At 48.7% G+C, this 18,377-nt stretch overlaps 1 long non-coding RNA gene across 1 annotated transcript; it reads left to right on the forward strand.

Annotated features, from left to right (window-relative positions):
• Window positions 1–12,598: 12,598 nt before the first annotated feature.
• LOC121139745 lies at window positions 12,599–17,670 on the forward strand. Its single transcript, XR_005876660.1, has 3 exons — window positions 12,599–12,973; window positions 15,158–15,223; window positions 17,296–17,670. It is a non-coding gene; the product is annotated as an uncharacterized LOC121139745 (long non-coding RNA).
• The last annotated feature ends 707 nt before the right edge of the window (window positions 17,671–18,377 follow it).

Genomic DNA, 18,377 nt, shown 5'->3' on the forward strand with positions numbered 1-18,377 from the left:
GTGGGCAGTTTGCTGACTGTGGTCACAAGACTAGGATGGCAAGAAGTGTTCAGGAAGGGGAGGTGGAAAATTCCGGAACACACCTCCTCGTTTTGTTCACACGGCCCCCAACTGTCAACCTTCCCTAGGGCCTTATCAAAAGACCCCGGTGGCTGCTGTGTGGCCATTCCTATGCAAATGCAAACACAGTTTCTCCTTCCACCAACTGCTCTAATTCACATGAGGCAGGTGACTAAGTGCATTGGCTGTGTAGGTCTGCTGCTGACATGACAAGAGTGAGGGACAAGGAGAGCTCTGGATTTTCTGGGGAATGGCACCTTGGTTCACGTCATCGACGGCATGGTGTTGCTGGAATAGGCTGCAACAGTTCACCATCAGGGTCAGCTTGACTGGGTTTGGGTTCGCTTAGGAGACGCACCTCTGGGCATGCCTGCCTGTGAGGTCTTCAGGGGCCCTTACTTGAGGAGGACAGACCGCCCCTGAGTGTGCGGCAGCCAGCATTCCCCGGGAGAGGGGGCCCGAGGGGGAGGTTGTGGGGGGAGTTTGTCAGAGCATGCCAGGGTTCACAGGAAAAGTTACACCTGGCATTTTGAATCTCCCACCCAGGAGAGACACACATGCGCACGGCGGCCTGCCAGGCGGCCCAGCGGGAGGAGGTGCATGCTAGGCAAACCTGAAGACCTGAGCTCGATTCCCCAGCACCAAGGTAAAGAACACTGACTTCATAGAGTCGCCCTCTGAAATCCACATTGCTGCTACAGCATGTGTGTCTCGTGATACATGCCATGGGTGTACAGGCGTGAGTGCATGTATGTGTGTGTGTGTGCATGTGTGCATGCGCTCACGCACCAGCAATAATGAATGAAATGAAGATAAAAGGTGTGAAAGCAGTGCTAACAACTAGTTTCTCAGGAAGCACATTTCACTCACACTGGAAAATTCTGGCGTAGCCAATTTACCGGCCGTTACGGGTCTTTTAGCTCTAGGAAGGGCCAGAGCAAGGAAGGGTTACCGATGTACCAGGACACAGGCTTCCCTTCTGTTTGGACAGTTTGACCCAGAAGACTCTTTGACCTCATATGAGAGGCGGCTCTGATAAAAAGAGATGTCGCTGCATTTGAGACAAGAATAGCCAGATGGTCACAGAAGAACCCACCGGCTCTACAGCAAAGGCCATGCTACACGTAATGAGGTGTGCACACCGCTCAAAGCCAGCACTTTGAATTCCCACTTGACTGAGCAGGAGATGAAACGGGAGTGACCAGAGCTGTTTTTTTTTTAATTTTTATTGTTTTTTTAAGATCAGGGTCCTGGCAGAATGACTCAACAAAACACACAATCTGGTTGACCTGGTCACACACCACCATGAGATGGGAGGCCTAGAGGAAGGCTGGAGGGAAGAAAGTCACAGAGCCGGTGACTGGGGGGCTTACGTCATCGCTGCTGTGTCACCACTGCTGTCTGGCTATGCCCTGTCCTTCTCTCTGTGCCTCTGACTCCTTGAGAGTCCCTGAGGGCCCAGGGACGAGAGACCAAGAGTGGGGCTGAGTGTCATCAAGACGGGGCTGGCTCAGTAGATGGCTGCCACATAACTCTGAAGGCACCCTCCACTACCACTACCACCCCCACATCCCAAACCAAACAAACAGAATTCAGCCATGAGGCTGGGAGGTGGTTCGGTGTGCAAAGCGCTTACTGCGTTAAGTGGGGGGGGCCCAAGTTGGAAGAGTTTGAATCCCCCCCAGAGCCCATGCAAAGTCAGGCACAGGAGCTCGTGTCCATATCACAGGGCTCCTGGGGTGGGATGGGAGGTCGGAACAGCAGAACCTCCAGAAGCTGAGCCTGGGGTACAGAGCAGTTGATGAAGAGACCCTGCTCCAAACAAGGCGGAAGGAGAGGACAAACACCCAGGCTGGCCTCTCACCTCCACACACGTGTGGTGGCATGTGCACACACCTGCATTCACATCCATGCAGTAACCACCAACCCAGTATACGCTGAAACACTTTCAACAGGCAGAGTGTCGGGGTGGGTGGGGGCTGACCCCGATCAACCATTTCATGTGCAGAAGGAAGTGGTGTGTTGTAAGAATATGTGGGCTTTAGGGCAGTGACAAGAGGCGCGGCTCTTTGGTCATGGGCCTGGAAAGAGAAAGAGCAGACTTCTGGGAAAGAAACTTGGGACTTCATGGAACTGAACACAAGGTGTAAAAATGTCTATACTCATGTTCTTACCTGCCAGAGAGCATACACAAGGTAAGTACCCAGAATGCCTTAGCTGGTTGGCATTAGCACACTTCTCTTTGGTCAGACCAATGTTGGCATAATGAACGTTTATGTGTAAAACCTAACCATTTATGCAGTGTGACAGAGACTACTCATGACCTCACCAGCACAGGCCGCCACTCACCGAGTGTGATTTATATCTTCCGAAGGCTTAATGTCCAATCTACCATCCACAGACACCAGCGTCAAGATCCTAATACAACCCTGTCTCACAAGGTCAGCTGTGTGATAGGAAGCTACTAGCACTGGGTCCCTTCCCCTGAAAGGATGATACTGTGATGTTTGGCTGAAGGCATGTCTTTATTCCCTGCAGGGCCTTGACCTGCACCACTGTTCGAAGATTCATGGTAAATTTGACCCGTTCCAGGTGTTCTAGGATCTTGTAAAACAATGCACTGGGCCAGGAAACTCAAATGGCCTCGTTTGAGAACTTGAGAAGTGCAATTCTTAGGTTCTACTCCAGATACACTGAATGGAACTTTGAGGCAGACTAATCCTAGATGAAACTAGAGTCAGGGAACGGCTACTTAGTACTGAAGGAGATGCTGCATGTAGTGGACACATGACCAGGGTGTCACACTGTGTGCCAGCAGGAAGCACTGTCAGTGATGGAGTGGTGTTTTAAGGGAGAGACACTACCTGGCACAGACAGGAGACTGTCCCGTAGGATGCAGAACACAGCTGCTCTCAGTCAGGGGTCCAGGAGAGATGTAAGCCACACAGAGAGTGATTGGGGTGACTATGACCTCTGTCCTCCCAAGGATGACCCATAGCTGATACCATGCTCGACTCCAAGGAGGGATAGATACGAAGATTACTAATATAGTGGATGCCTTAGGGTGTTAGACTTCCATTTCCTTGGAGAGGCCTCCTTGGCAATGGCTGCCATTGGTCAATGAACACCGAGCTGAACTGTGCCCTGACTGCCAGAATAAATGGGTCTGGGCAGCGAGGGGTGGGAAAACCAGGGACCTTGATGACCATGGCTTCCCATGACTCACTCGGGAAAGTTGTGCTTCCACTCCTACAACTTTCGGCTCTGGGAGGCTGGGAGGCTGGGAGGCAGGGTTCCAGCAAAAGAGTAAAACCGGAGAGCAGCATTCTGTCCGGAGAGAAATGTAAGAAGGGGAGAGAAAGTCTAGAGATATGGCTACGTAGCCAACACCAGGTGCAACCTCAGGATGGGTGTTAGGACACAGGCATCCAAACCCAGTAGGACGGTCACTCTAGACGTGTGAAAAACTCACTTGAGGCAGTGAAAAGCCAACTCCTGGAGCGTTGAGCTGTTGGTGACGGGCAGTGCCGTGAGCACTTCTGAGGCCTGTGGTCCCCGTTTTAGGGAAAGTCTACTCATCATGCTCCTGCATTCTCCCCCAGCAGACTGTAAGCATGGGAGAGGGGAGAATCAGGACCCTCGAGGGCTGGAGAGGAAGATGAGGAAGAGAGAGAGGGCCGGAGGGTCTGAGATGTTTGGGAACCTGATCTGAGGATTGGAGGGGAACAATGAAGGAGGAGGCTGGGTAGCGCAGACTTTTTAAATACACACACACTAAGCATGGAGAAGAAGATTGTAGCGTGCTCAGAAGCTACACGTCTGTGCAGAAATACGAACAGCACGCACACGTAATTGAGAGGTTTTAAGAAGCACGTGAGAGGCCAAAAGGCAGAATGGATTCTTTGCTGACCTAAATCTCAAGCGAGCTAGACGCTCAGTCCAGCCAGGAGGCGTCCACAGGGAGTCCCATTTGGCTGGAAGTAGAGCAGCCGACAAATTCTTGTCTTACCCTAGCGACAGAATCATCAATCAGTTAGGACAGGGGAGATGGAGGGGCTTCTGCTTTCAGTGGGAAGAAAATCTTTGTGGAAGTGAAATTGGTGGGAATTGAGAGAGAAAATTGCCTGATTCCCTTAACTGCCCTAAACGAGTTGCATTTTCTGTGGTCCATGAGATCTGAACCCATTATTAGTGAATTTTGTGAAGTTTTGAAAAATAAAATGACATTGGCAGTAGACAAAAGGACTTCACAAAAGAAGGTAGGGTTTATGCTGGAATGAAAGCACTCCCAGAGGACAGGACTAGCAGATAAAAAGACAAGCGGTTAGTCCACCAGATACATTTCTGGAAGCAGAGGTGAGTATATTGTCGGTCTAATAGGAGCTCTCCCAACAGCAGCCTGGCCCCAAACCAACTTTTAATCTCTCTGCTTCACTCGCATGAGTATTCATATTCTATTTCTAGTTACTAGAGCTTTCACATTAACCTGATGGTTTTTATTAGTTACTTTCCTCATTGAGATCATGGACAAGAAGCAACCCTGGGTGTGTGTGCTTATTCAGGCTCATAATTTGAGGGGGACCATGGAAGAGTGGGTGTGACAATGTCAGGTGGCTAGTCACATTGCATCCATAGTAAGGGAGCAGAGAGATAGATTCTGAGGCTCCCCTGGCGTTCTCCTTTCTGACCTTTTCCCTGACTCTGGTGAAAAGTGTCTACACCCTGATAAGGCTCTCCGTCGATGCAACAATCCAAATCAGACAAACTCAAACTGAATTAGAAAAAGCCCACATTTAATGGATGCAGCGCTCTTGAATGTCCTTCCAGACCCCCAGAGAGGAGATGGGAAAGAGAGACTGGAAAAACCATGAGTCTGTTTTCTAGGGGGCAGTTTAAATACCCTTTGGAAGTGGCCTTGAGCGTCTCTGGGGGAGAGGTCTTTATTTGGTGGGCTTTCTAAGATGCAACAGGGTTTAGAGAGAGGTGGGGGAGGGGGGCTTGGGTGGAATTTCCATCATAACATGCGGTCCGTGGGATGCAAGTGTTCCCATCTCAGTTGGTCCTCTCTGAAAACACTCAGAGAACCGTTCAAATGGCTTGTAGGCATCATAGTCCAATCAAGGTGACAGTTGAAAGTTGCCACTATGCAGTTGAAGAAACAGGTTAAGCAATGTTCTTGGCTCTCGCAAAGCCACACAGAATTGAGTCAAAATCCCAACCCATTCAGTATGCCTCTCTGAAATGCATTTGGTAACATTACTGGCTTTTGAAAACCACTTCAACACAAGTGCACACATGTGTGTGTGTGCACACTTGTTCATGCGTTCATGTGTGTGCACCCCCATGCATGTGTGCACTTGTGTGTGTGCGTGCACGCAAGCATGAAGATCGACGTTACTGGCTGAGCTATCTCCCTAGACCCATATTTTTAATTTGAAGAAACAGTACCATTCTTTCCTTCACTAGATAAAGTCATTGTGTCTTCAAACCTCCGTCTGTATAAGAAGACCCTGGCTCCCACCAATAGTAGGCCCCTGACTTCTAGTTTCTGCTGAATTAGTTGATGTTTCCTTTGTTCTTTGGCCTGCGAGCCCATAATTTTGTGGAATTTGAGCCCAATGTCACGTTGCTTAGCTATTTACTTGTCTTTCTATCAGGCTGTTTGCAACTTTGATTCTGACAGGACTTCCTGACTTCACCCACAGCCCCCCGGGGCTGACTTGATTACTATGGTGTGCCCTGACATTGCTGTCTGGGTCTTTCTTTTCTTTCCTGAGTGTCTGAGAGAGGCAGCGAAGCACTTAAGAAGGTAGTGGGCTTCCCTTGCTGAGAATCGTGAACACAGAGCTCATGCAAGACAAGAGACGAGGGCCAGATCATGTGACAAACCACACGCCGGCGAATCTGTGGAAGAGAAGGGATGCAAGCCAAGACTGGAGTCCTGAACGTGAAACTCGAAAGGCGAGATGGAAACGCAGAGGTGAAGGGTCAGAGGCGAGAGCCAGAGCTGCTCATTTCAAATAGCCATTAATGTTCAAAACCTCTGCCCTGCCCTGCTGTGTATGTGTGTGTGTGTGTGTGTGCGCGCGCGCGCTATGTGCATGCGTGTGCGTGTGTGTGTGTGCATGCGTGAGTGCCTTTTGTGTCTATCTCTCTGTGTGTCTGTTTGCGTGTGTTTGCCTGTCTCTCTTTGTGTATGTCTATGTGTGTGTGTCTGTGTATACATCTCTGTGTGCCTGTATGTCTGTTTCTCTTTGTGTCTGGGTCTCTATTTGTGTGTATATGAGCGTGTGTGCATGTGCATGCGTGAGAAAGAGAGAGAGGGAGAGAGAGACAGACAGTCAGACAGACAGACAGATCAGGTTGTGAGAGGAGAGTATTATTTTTGCAGTGAGTGGATGTGTCTCTAATACTCAGATACTCAGACAAGGACGGATAAAACTCAGTTACTCAGAGAAGGACAGATACTTTTCTTGTTTAGAAGTCTTTACTGCACAGCCCCTGCAGTGTCTCTGCAGCTACACTAGCCACACAAGCCTGGCCACCTGACTTTCACACCTGGAACCCACACAGAGGCGGGAGATAGAACTCCACAGACTTGCCCTTTGACCTTCACGCGTGTGTCATGCCACACGCACCTACCCACGCATGTACTAGCAAATCAGTAACACTAACTAAACACAAAGTTAACCCTGAAAACAACAACAAAAATCCCCCTAATCTCCTGTGGGTATCTTACTGCCTAAGTGGTAGGAGCCACCCAGACGTTTCAGTGTGACTCCAGGTCCTCTGTCACACGCTCTGACCTCTGACCTTCCCTCCACAGCTTTGCATTCTCTGTGCTGCTACTGCTTTCCAAACTCCCTCCGTATCTGGCTTTCGCTTGGAATGCTTTCCTCCGTTCGCTGTGGCCATGCGGGTTCCCATCCTTGCGTCTCTAGGGCTGTCCTGACCACTCTTGCCTGATGTGAACCCTTCCCGTTTTGAACTCTCACAGTAATTATTATCTGCCCACGTATTTGGCAGATAGTCACTGTCTCCTTGAGAGTCTACTGGAAGCCAACCCTCCACCCAGCTGGCTTATGCAACGAGGAAATTTATTATCTCATGTAGCAGGAAGTCCTGAGTCAGGACAGGCTCCAGCAAAGATCTGGGGACTTAAAAAAAAAACTCCTTGGAAAGCTATGTTTGCCCAGATGCCATCCAGCGTCTGCTTTCTCTGGTCCTAAGTGGGAACTCGGCCCCAGGCAGTGAGCACCTTACCTTTCCCACCACTGGACCATGGCAGTGACAAAGGGGACCCACACGCTCCCGTGGAGAGGGCCATCCCTCTCCCTTTCACCCAAGAGGAGGGGATGCTTTAGTCACGTTGGAGTCCGGTAGGCATCAAGAGGGGGAGATGAGTGATACGGTCATATGTGTTGGCCCTGAAATAATTGTCTATCACCTAACCTTGCTGTTTGTCAACTCTTTGTCCTTCCCATTCTTTTCCTCTTGGATCAGCTACAAAGACCTTACGTGGTGCTTATATTTTGTAATTGGCTATGACTTTCTTATATCAGGAACTGATAACTGGATGGATTTGATGTTTCTAAGGTTCAGGGACATTCCTTGCGTGTGTGCATGTGTGCCTGTGTGTATGTGTGTGTATGTGTGTGTGTGTATGTGTGTGTGTGTGTATGTGTATGTGTAAGCATGTGCATGTGTATATATGTGCAGGTGCATATGTGTGAACATGCATGTGTGGATCAAAAGTCAATTTCAGGTATTGTCCCTGAGGCACCATTCACATAATTTTTTATTTAATTTTTTTTTTGCAACAGGGTCTCTCCTTGGCTTTGAACTCTGCAGGTGGGTGGGGCTGTCTGAGCAGTGAACCCCAGGGATTCTCCTGTGTCCACCTCTTCAGTGCTTGTGTTACAAACTGACACCGCCACGTCCATTTGTTGTTTTGCATGGGTCCTTGGGATTGAACTCAGGTCCTCACGCTTGCGTGGTAAGCACTCTTCCAACTGAGCCTTCTCCCCAGTCCTCCCTGACCAGGACTACAAAGTGCACTTGAGGCTTTTGCGGTTCAGGGATTAAGCATAAAAAGATAAAACCCCAGGAAGGCGAAGATCTTGGACGTAGGATCATGTGCTCCTTGATCCTGGCTTTCCTCAGCTCCGGGAACTACACAGGATTAGCATCACATGTCAGTCAGACGCCTAGGGTCAAGGAGACGGAGACTCCGTCCTATGACGTCTTCACCCTCGAGACTTGCATCTGAATATGTCTCCTTGCTCAGACCTGTAACCATTTTATTATATTCCTCCCAGGAAAGGTGATTATAGTACACAAAATTTGTGCCTAAGCTATTCATTTACTCCTGGAATTAAGAGCTCATTTCTGTAATAGTAACACTTGGAAGGCAGAGGCAGAAGGATTGGGAGAGTTCAAGGCCATCCTCAACTACATAGCTAGTTCAGAGGCAGCCTGGGCTATGTAAGATCCTGTTTCAAAACAAACAAAACCAAGCAAGACTTCATTCATTCATTCATTCATTATCAAACTTCTATTTTGAATGCCTATTTCCAAACTGTGCTAGGGAGTGGATACATAGTGAATAATATATGGTTCTTGCACTCAAATTGCCCACTGATGAGCATGCAGTAACTTCCTCGTGTTTAGTAGTAGCCTCTGTCTCTGTGAGGTTGTGGGGACAGACACCACACTGTCATCTGCCTTGAACTTGGGGCTTCTATGTAGACATCGTGCTGATCTGGGTGTTCAGAAGGGCCAGTCTGTGCCCACCATGTTCAGTGTTTGCCCCAAGGTGACACTGAGCCCAGCTGAAAACTCTCTAAGATGGGATGCGTACCAGCGGTACGTTGTGCACACTGTAAAAGCCATCACCTACGTGCAAGGCTCCTTCTCTGACAGCCGTGGCTGGGAAATATTACCCGCTAAAGTGTATTAAGATGGGCTGGGGTGGTGGTTTCAAGTTTCTGGATGAGTCAGGCCTTTGGTGCTAAATTTATTAATGAATCATGTTCCTCGCCCAGCAGACATTGTGGCGGAAAGTGAAAGAGGAAGAGGCCCTCCGGTGTCTGTTTTTAACCATGTGTCCTGACCCTCCATCTGCCAGGGCAAATCTCAACACGCTTTAGCAATTTAAAACAATGCCGGCCACTAAAACACAGACTAAAACACAGACCCGGCTCCCCTGCATTTGGAAGAGTAAGTGAGGCCTCCTCTCCATGAATAGAGTCTAAGTTTTCATCTTCCCCCAGAGGTCTCCCAGCCTAAATTCCTAGTGGCCAAGCTGTGGCCTCTGGTGCTGGCTCTTTGTAGAGCTTCAAGCCTGATCTCTGCAGGTGCCACCGGAAGCTTCTTGGACAACAGTCGTCTTCACTTGTTCTTGCCTTCATTGCTATTCCGGGCTAGCGTCCCATTCCGTAGCTATAGTCGGGGTCTCTTCATAGGCCATTTCGCAGGCAGGGTCTTAAATGGGCCCCTTCCCTACTCCTCCTGCTACTTCCTCTTCCGCCGCGGCTTCTACATGTGCTTAAGAATTGCAAGTCCTTTTGCGTTTATACTGTCTTAAACTGCACCATGCCTCCTCGTAGCTGCTCATAGGAACTGCGTGGGGTCCTTGGTCAGCCATGACGTCGCTGTCCCATCATCCTCGAGGTCTCTGCTCTCCTGTCAACCCCAAACCCTGCTCCTTTCCGGCCGTGTTCTCTAGACCTGCCCTTGATGGTAGGATAGAGACTCAAGGCTTGATGGCATTGGCTTTCTACAAATTTGTCCCTGATTTGCAATAGCGGGGTGACGTCGAGATTGTCACGTGCCTGCAAACATTTCTCCAGGAGGACATTCCTAAATACTCCATATCCCTTAAAACTCTATCCATACAATACATGGGTTTGGAAAATTCATTTTTCTTCTTGATTCATATAAAGTGTTAAGGCTAATCTATAATCTGCCTTCTTTCCCCTCTTTTTTCCTTTCTCTATACATGTGCTAGATATATATATATATATATACATATATATATATATATATATATATATATATATATACCCTGACCTTGACATATCTATATCTATCTATCTATCTATCTATCTATCTATCTATCTATCTACCTATCTATCATCTTCCTATTATCTATTATGCATCCGTCATACATCTCTTTATCACCCTACTATAAACCATGTATTTATCTACTATCTATCTACCATCCATCTACAATTTATCTGTCTGCCATTTAGTATATGTATATAGCTGTAATCTGTCTACCTATTACGTATATATCACGCATCTATCTTATCTACCCACACGTATCTATTATCTATATCTCTCTGTCATCTGTCCATCATCTACTCATCTATCATCATCCTACCATCTATTTATCATGTATCTCTCATGTGTCTATATGTCATTCATGTGGCTATCAATCATCTAACCAGCTATCTAGCTAGCTGTCATCTGTCCATCTACCATCTATCAGTTTACCAACCTATCTCTAATCTGTACTGAAGTGAAACGGAATGTTTGTTTAACTACGTAAAGATGTGTTGCTGTTTCGCCTTGCCTGCCTAGGGCGCATGATGGGTCTAATAAAAAGCTGAATGGCCAATAGCTAGGCAGCCCAGGGATAGGCAGGGCCTGGCGGGCAGAGAGAATAGACAGGAAGAAGAATCCAGGCTTGGGGGAGAAGAGAACAAGGGACAAAGAGAGAAGACACCCTGGGGACAGCCAGGCAGGCAGCTGCCAGACAGACAGACACAGGGGAAGCAGGAAAGCAGAACATTCAGAATGAAAGAGAGGTAAAAATCCCTGAGGCAAAATGTAGAAGAGAAATGGGTTAAATTGAGTAAAAAGAGCTAGCAAGAAACAAGCATAAGATAAGGCCAAGCGTTCATAATTAATAATAAATCTCCATGTCGTGATCTGGGGACTGGTGGTCCTCGAAAACCAGCCACACTGTGTATCTACCATCCACCAATCATCTATTTATAATCTATCATCTGTCTGTCATGCATCTATCATATCTCCAGCTACCTAGCGTGTACATATATCATGCATCTCTCTACAGTCCATTTGCTATCACGTATCTTTCATCTGTCTGTCTATCCACCATCTATCTATTCATACATCTGTCCATTCATCTTCCTATCATCTGTCACGAAGCATCTATCCAATTTCACTTGAAGGCATGATTGGATGCCCACTTGTGGACAGTGTGATCAGCCAACAGCCCCCAGATTTCATCTCCTTCGGTGTCTTCCTTCGATGTAGAGGGTCATGTTGCCTGCATCTTGCAAGAGTACCTATGTCCGTGACTGAGGGAAGAGCTTCGGGCAGCTGCAAGGTTACTGCCGACACCTTGACCTCCCGGCCCCGGCCAGCTTTCTTTGTCTAACCCAAGCCTTCGTCCTCCTTCAGGAGGGTCAACTTGATAATGAATAGACCGTATCACAAATCTGTCTTAGTTTCTCCTTCCAGAGACACCCACCTTGGAGTGCTCGCAGAAGATGGTAGCAGCCTATTTCACCGCCCGCTGGGAAGGGAGACGGCAGATAGATGGCCCCTAGCACAGGACGCTGGTTTTGTGGTTAAACATTCACCGGCGGGAACAGACAGCAAGGCGTACTGGTGGAAGGCGCCGAGCTGGAGGGCGTGCTGTGTCCAGCCGCTGAGGCACGTGGAGGGAATCATAGCTCTCCAGGCAACAGCGGTCTGACATTTAACCAGTCCTGCCTACGGTCATTCATGTGCTCTGGGGGAAGGCGACGGGAAGGCTGGGAGGAGAGTGGAAAGGTGAGTCTCACAGCCAGAGGGCTCCTTGCTCGTACACAGCCTCATCCGCAAGTAAGGAAAGGTTCACGGTCCAGGTCACCCCAGTGACGCCAAAGATGGCTAACTGTTCAGGCCACGCAGACCTCTTATGGTCCTGGCTGGGGACACCTGGGGCCTGAGCGATTGGGATGCAGACATTTTGATCTGGGCACTTGCAGCGTTATAACTTTCTTGTTGATTTACCCGTCTTGTTTTCTCACCGCATTACTAATGGTTGCCTCTTTCTCGTCTGTCCCTTCTCTCCCAGTCGACCTAGTTAGAGCTGCCCACAAGGAGAAAGCTGCCCTCACCGTGAGTTTAGGAGGGTCTTTCCACAGCTGTTGGGGATTATTGACTCCACACGGTCCGCACTTTCCCCTCTGCTGTGAGTTCCCAGGGAAGCGCATATTCCTGCTTCACAGCAGGTCTGCTCTGCTCCACCTCTTCTCTGCCTGCAGCTGCTGCTTCCCTCACCTGCTGCCTTCTGCCCTTCCGCGTGGCTTCCCTGTAAAGTGAGCCCATAGCTGCCTCCTGGGTCATTGCGTGGGTCTGAAACCGGCCTACAAGCTCACGCTTTAGGTGCTTGGTTCCCCGCTGTGAGACAGTTTGGGGATGTCCTGGCCACTTCAGCAGATGGGAAATAACCTGAAAGTCACAGGGGTATATTGTCTCTGCCCCCCCCCCAGTTCCCTATCGCCGCAGCTGAGTTTGGGTCCACAGGTCTTCCCTCCCAGGGTGGCCTAAGCCTTGTGATACCCAGGAACCCAAAGTAGTCTCTCCTTTTGTTAGTGTGTTCCTTGGTGCTGTGTGAAGGTGACTAATGCGTGACTATGCTTCTCCTCTGAAACCCTAAGGTTGGCACATCAAATGAAGCCCCTGTTCATCCCCACAACATCACCCCAATTTACCACTGTGTCTCTGCCCTCACCTGGTTCAGGTTCTCAAAGGGTGTGGGCGCTAAACTAACAAGGGGCAGCCTGCCCAGAGTACCGGCAACAAGGAAGTCTCCCGCAGATCGGGGTGGTCAGGCGGATGATGCCCACCCACGAGGAAGCTGGAAGGTTCATTATAAGAAAGGAGAGCGCACCAAGTAAGAGATTTCCCGTTGCTGTCTCCCCGTGTGCCTTACTGGCTCTCCCTTCCTTTTCATTTTCTGCTCCCCTCCCCCAAGAGCTCTTTGAAGTGTAATCACCTAAGGTACTGCACGTTCCCAATCCATTTGCCACGATCCCACTAAAAACCCCACGTTGGCCCAACAGATTGATCTGTAAAGAGCTGACAGCCTTGTTGCCTTTGCTACCTGACAGCATCCTGGGGAAGGGAGGTGGGGTAGTCCAGGCTGTGAGTCTGTGCTGCGTAGACTTTTGAATTTTGCAATGTGTTTGCCGACTGGTGGTCAAGTAACTGCGCATATCTCGTGGGGCAAAGATGGGCCTCTCGCCTGTAATGTAAGGCAGTCGTAGAAAGACAGGCTGGGATCCTCTGATAACAGGAGAGACGGGGTCACGTGACAAGCAACGCTCGGCTCAGCAAAGTCACTTATTGCTGAAATTATGTGATGTGTATCTATTCTTTCCCTCCTGCTTCCTCGACGCTGGATCTAGTTCCTTATGCCAAGGCTTCGGGGAAAGACTACATTAAAAATATTATAATGCTGGTTTTAGGTTTAAGAGCATTCAGGCTAGCTGGAGACGTCAGAGTCTGGGGTAGGGTTTGGTGTCACATTTACCATTTTCTGCCGGAAAAAAGGGACTCGTGAGTGCAACGAGTCCCTTTCATCTCCACAGCGACAGCCTTGGACAAGCGCTAATCTGAGACTTAGAGACCCCCAGATCTCGGGTTCTTTCTGTCCCTCAGGCTTCAGTATTTCCCCCTTGACACTGTCTAACTGCTGAGTGGTGAAGCCGGGAACTCTAACACCAGCTCCCCTGCTCTGTCCACGGATTTTATAAGCTGCCGTCCGTCTATCCGTCTGTCAGGGTCTCAAGTAGCCAGGCTGTCCGGAAACTCACCGAGCGGCTGAGGAGGACCTTGAACTTATGACCCTCCTGCTGCACCTTCCCTGTGCAGGGGTTACAGATATGAGGCACCACACCCAGCCAATTTAACATTTTTTTTGAGAGAGAGAGAGAGAGTCTCTGACCCAGGCTGCTCTGGAATGCACCCTGTAGACCCGCTTGACCTACAGCTCACAATGATCCTCTTACACCGCCCTCCCCAGGGCTGGGAAGGCAGGCTTGAACCACCATATTAGGCTGCCCATTCCCCCCACCCCCACCCCAGGGACTCCGGAAACACTCGGGGTCTGTGCCAATCACTTTGGCCCCCATAGTCCCTACCTCATACCTACGGGGCTCTCTCACTGCGGAGAGTGGGCACTGGTTTCAGAATTATCTACAGTGTTCAGCAGAATGCCAGGGCGCTGTTGTGACTTGAAAACTCTGTTGAAACAATAAATGATTTTAGGCACGGGCCAAAAGTGAGGAAGGCGTCTGCTCTGCGGCTGGCACCGAGCTTCCTGCTCATCAGTGTCTCTCGTGTTCACACCCTCCCTCAGGCCATGAGGCCCATGCAACCCACCCTTGCTCCCCAGTGTGAAGCCTATACAAGAGGTCAAGTCCCACTCAGAAGCTGCAGAACATTTTGGGGAATGCCGTCTGCCTTCCCTAGTTCCTTGTCTCTTTGGTGTGACCTTCCCATGCTAAAACAATGACCCCCTCTGTCATTGCCGTCCTTGCTAAATATTAAGAAAGATTAAAACTGACCATGAATTAGGCACCGGTGGATTGCGGTCCACTCAATGTAATACTCTGGTTTAAATAGCTGCCTTCTCAAAAAATACAATTAAAAAGTAGATCAGAGCCTTGACCATCCAACGCAGACTCTTTCTGGTTATTGTAATTACCAGATGAAACAACGCACATTGAAAACATTTAATGAAGGGCCCTGCATTATCTACCCAGGGTAAATAATCACCAAATTACAATAGCCAGAAAGATTAGCATCTAGGCTTGAAAAGGAAAGGCAAACAATGCCCCCCCAACCCATTCAAGCCTAGGCAGGCAGCACCAAGGGTGCTGTGACAGTGGATCTCTGATGTCCCTCCATTATCTATCTTCATCTGCCTGTACATTTGCAAGGCCATGCAACCACCATGCTTTTCATCCTTCCAACATAATGAATTCAAGGACCTATCTTTTGAAACTCAATTTTTGCTTCCAAGTAATAGCAACAAAATTATTTACTCTTTCAAAACCTTGTTGTCAACCTACAGCCTGGCTGTGTGTGGGAAGCACCCTGCAGCAAACCGGGGCCCAGTTTCACTCTGTCAAGGAGAAAGGTAAGAGAAAAATATTAGCAGGTAAGAGAAAAATATTAGCAGAGACTTCCAGAATATGCACGTATTCAAAATCCAGACTGTGTGTGCAGAACAAAATGCACTAGGTGTGTGGGCTGGATTCCACCATAATCTGCCCTGGGGTGTGGTTACTGAGTACTCCAACACTCCACTGAGCCCACGGCTCAGGAATAGCTATTTTAGCTGGGTATGGTAGCACACACTTGGGGGTCTGTGGCAAGAGGATTGCTGTGAGTTTAAAGCCATCCCAGAATCCAGAATCCAGGCAACTCCTTATAGAATCTTTGGCATATGGTGAGTTCTAGACCAGCCTGGCCTACATGTTACCTATCTTGAACAGACAAAACAAAACAAACCAATCAGCTGTTTTGCAGTTAGGACTTACATCTGTCTTTGTTCTTTGCTGTTTATGACATAAAAGCAACTGTAAACTCAAAGCTATTTTAGAGCCCTAACAACAAATAGACACCTACATGACCCATCTTGCACACAAATACTAATTTTGTTCACTGTAAAGCATAAAATAATGTATAAATTACATTTTAGGAAATTAAAAGTGTTTTCTTTTCAAAGACCAAAAGCAATGACACTAGGGACAAACTGAAAACACAATGTATCATCATCTCCTAGTGTGCAAAAAAAAAAAAAAAAACCAAAGCTCAGCCATGAATCAAAAGCCACAAATAAAAGCAAAATGAGCCCAACTGCTCATACAAGGGGAGCTGGGCATGGCCGCTAGGATGTTCAGGCTCATCAGTGGGGAGGGGGGAATGAAAGCTAAAGCCTCCTACACATCAGAATGTGTGGCAAGCGGAAAGGACTAGGAATTCTTGCCTTGAGTGAGACTGCAGAGCAAATGGCCCCCTTGTCAGTCGAAGATCAAATGGCACGGCAACTTTGGAAAGCAGTTGTCAGAGTCCTGGATATTAAATTACCTCCAGAGAACCAGAAGAAGAAAAAACAAAGGCCAGAATTAGCAGATGGAAGGAAACGGCGAACATGAAAACAGAAACGAGCACAGAGAACAGAAGACAGAAAACAAGTGAAACTGAGTTGCGGGGGGGGGCGGGGTTCAGTTCTTAGCGCCTGTGTGGTGGGTGGCTCACCACCACCCGTAATGAGTTCTAGGGAGTGAGACGCCCTCTTCCGACCTTCTTAGACACCAACAACACACATGGTAGGGTACACAAATGCACGCAAACACGTAAAATAAAACCCGACTACGCCTTTTTTTAAAGATTAAAAATGATTTTATGAGCGTGTGTGTTGCTCTCAGAAGCCAGAAGATGGCATGAGCTGCTCCGTGACTGGAGTTAACAGCATTTGTGAACTTCCTGACATGTGCTCAGGGAACCGTACCCAGGTCTTTGGTGAGAGTTATCAGGTTCTGATGTGTGAACCATCTCTATGGCCCAGCTAATGGACTCTTCATAAATGACAAACCGGCTTACTAATAACTGACGAGCCAAGACAAAGCGAAAGAGGAAGCAGTCAGTGGTGCCGTAGAGATAACGCGGGTGCTGTGAATACTGTGAACAGTGCACTGCAGACAGGAAAACTCAGGATGCATAAAAGCCTGTCCAGACCACTGCATGAGGAACCTCCCAACAAATGAAAGTCTCATTGCTGAATTCTACGGCACACTTGAGCAGTAGGCCACCATCCTTCTCAAAGTCTTCCCCTGAGAATGGATGAGAAGAGAATGTTTCCAGTCTCCTTTTGTAAGATCAGCATTACCATGATGTCCATGCTGCATGTAGATGATATAACAAACAAGGCCAAAGGCTGATATTTTTAATGAATATAGACGTAAAATCCTCTCGTATACCATGACTACAGAGCGTTTTCCCCCTGGAATGCAAGGATGGTTCAACACATGAATTTACAGAACATTTTCCCCCTGGAATGCAAGGATGGTTCAACACACGAATTTTTTGCCCTGCCCTAATCCCCCTTCATTCACTTCTAAAGTCTTCCAACCCAAGGGTTTATTTTTGTCCCCAAAGTTCTCCCTCAGGAACACATGAGTCCAGCTGTCCCTTTTTCCTTTCCAGTGTCTCCTATTCACCACATCCTCCGAAGACTCCTCAGTCCTCTCCCTGATGACAGGACAGGTCATGAATCGCTCACCATGTATGACGGTGCTATCTGTACACTGCTCTCAAGCTCACCGACCTTCACGGTGTCCCCACACTCGCCTGCTCTCAAGCCCACTGACCTTCAGAATGTCCCCCACAGTCACCTCCACTCAAGCCCAGTGACCTGTAGAGTGTCTTAGGACAAGTGGCTGTCATGTTTGCTTTCCTCTGAGTTCAGCGAAACTGTTGAGGTCCTTACAGAAGCCAAGTGGCACACCATCCCCCTCCTGTCCCAGTGCCTCCCCCAATCAAATTCCAGAAGTTTCCTCTTCAAATAAGCACTGAGCAGAATTCCTGGCCCCCAAACTCCAGTGAATTTCGCCAAGCTATATGTGTGTGTGTGTGTGTGTGTTGTGTGAGTGTGTGTGTTTTCACAGGCTACTGAAAGCTGGTGTTCTGCACATGTATCCCATCCCCTAGCGTGACAATGTGGCTTGGTTTGTAGCTCATCTGTGAATGCCTGACAGAGATATGACTAACACGCCCTTCTAGGGAGAGACTCGGGAGTCACCTCTGCTCTGAGAGGCCAGGTGGGTGCCTTTCTATGTGAAGTCCCCTTGGGCCCTACGGGGACACTAGGAGAGATCTATGGCTGGTGGATTCCCCGGGTTTCAGTTGGTCACTGTGTAGTAGGCGTGGAGCCGTCCACGCCACAGAGTACAGGCGGGGGCTCCTCACTCAACACTGTGGCGGGCCAGGAGTAGAGAGCAGGGCTGGATAGCGTCAGCCCGCAACTTTCAGAGGCTTGAGGCCCTGTGCTCTCCTTCCCGCAGTGAGACTTCACTTTTCAAAGTTCCCACGTGCTCCCCAAATAGCGCCACCAACTGGTGACCAAGTGTTCACACAGGCACCTGTGAGGGCATTCCACATCCAAAACCATAGTAAAAGCACGAAGTCCATGGAGAACGTTGACCCAGAGAGCGTCTGAGGGCCCCGAAGCTATGGACACACAGCCACGTTGGGATTAGCTCCCCTTGGTCCCATTCCAGTCTTCTCAT

Source organism: Mesocricetus auratus, unplaced genomic scaffold (genome assembly GCF_017639785.1).
Source record: "Mesocricetus auratus isolate SY011 unplaced genomic scaffold, BCM_Maur_2.0 Super-Scaffold_100001, whole genome shotgun sequence".
In the NCBI taxonomy this organism is placed as follows: Eukaryota; Metazoa; Chordata; class Mammalia; order Rodentia; family Cricetidae; genus Mesocricetus; species Mesocricetus auratus.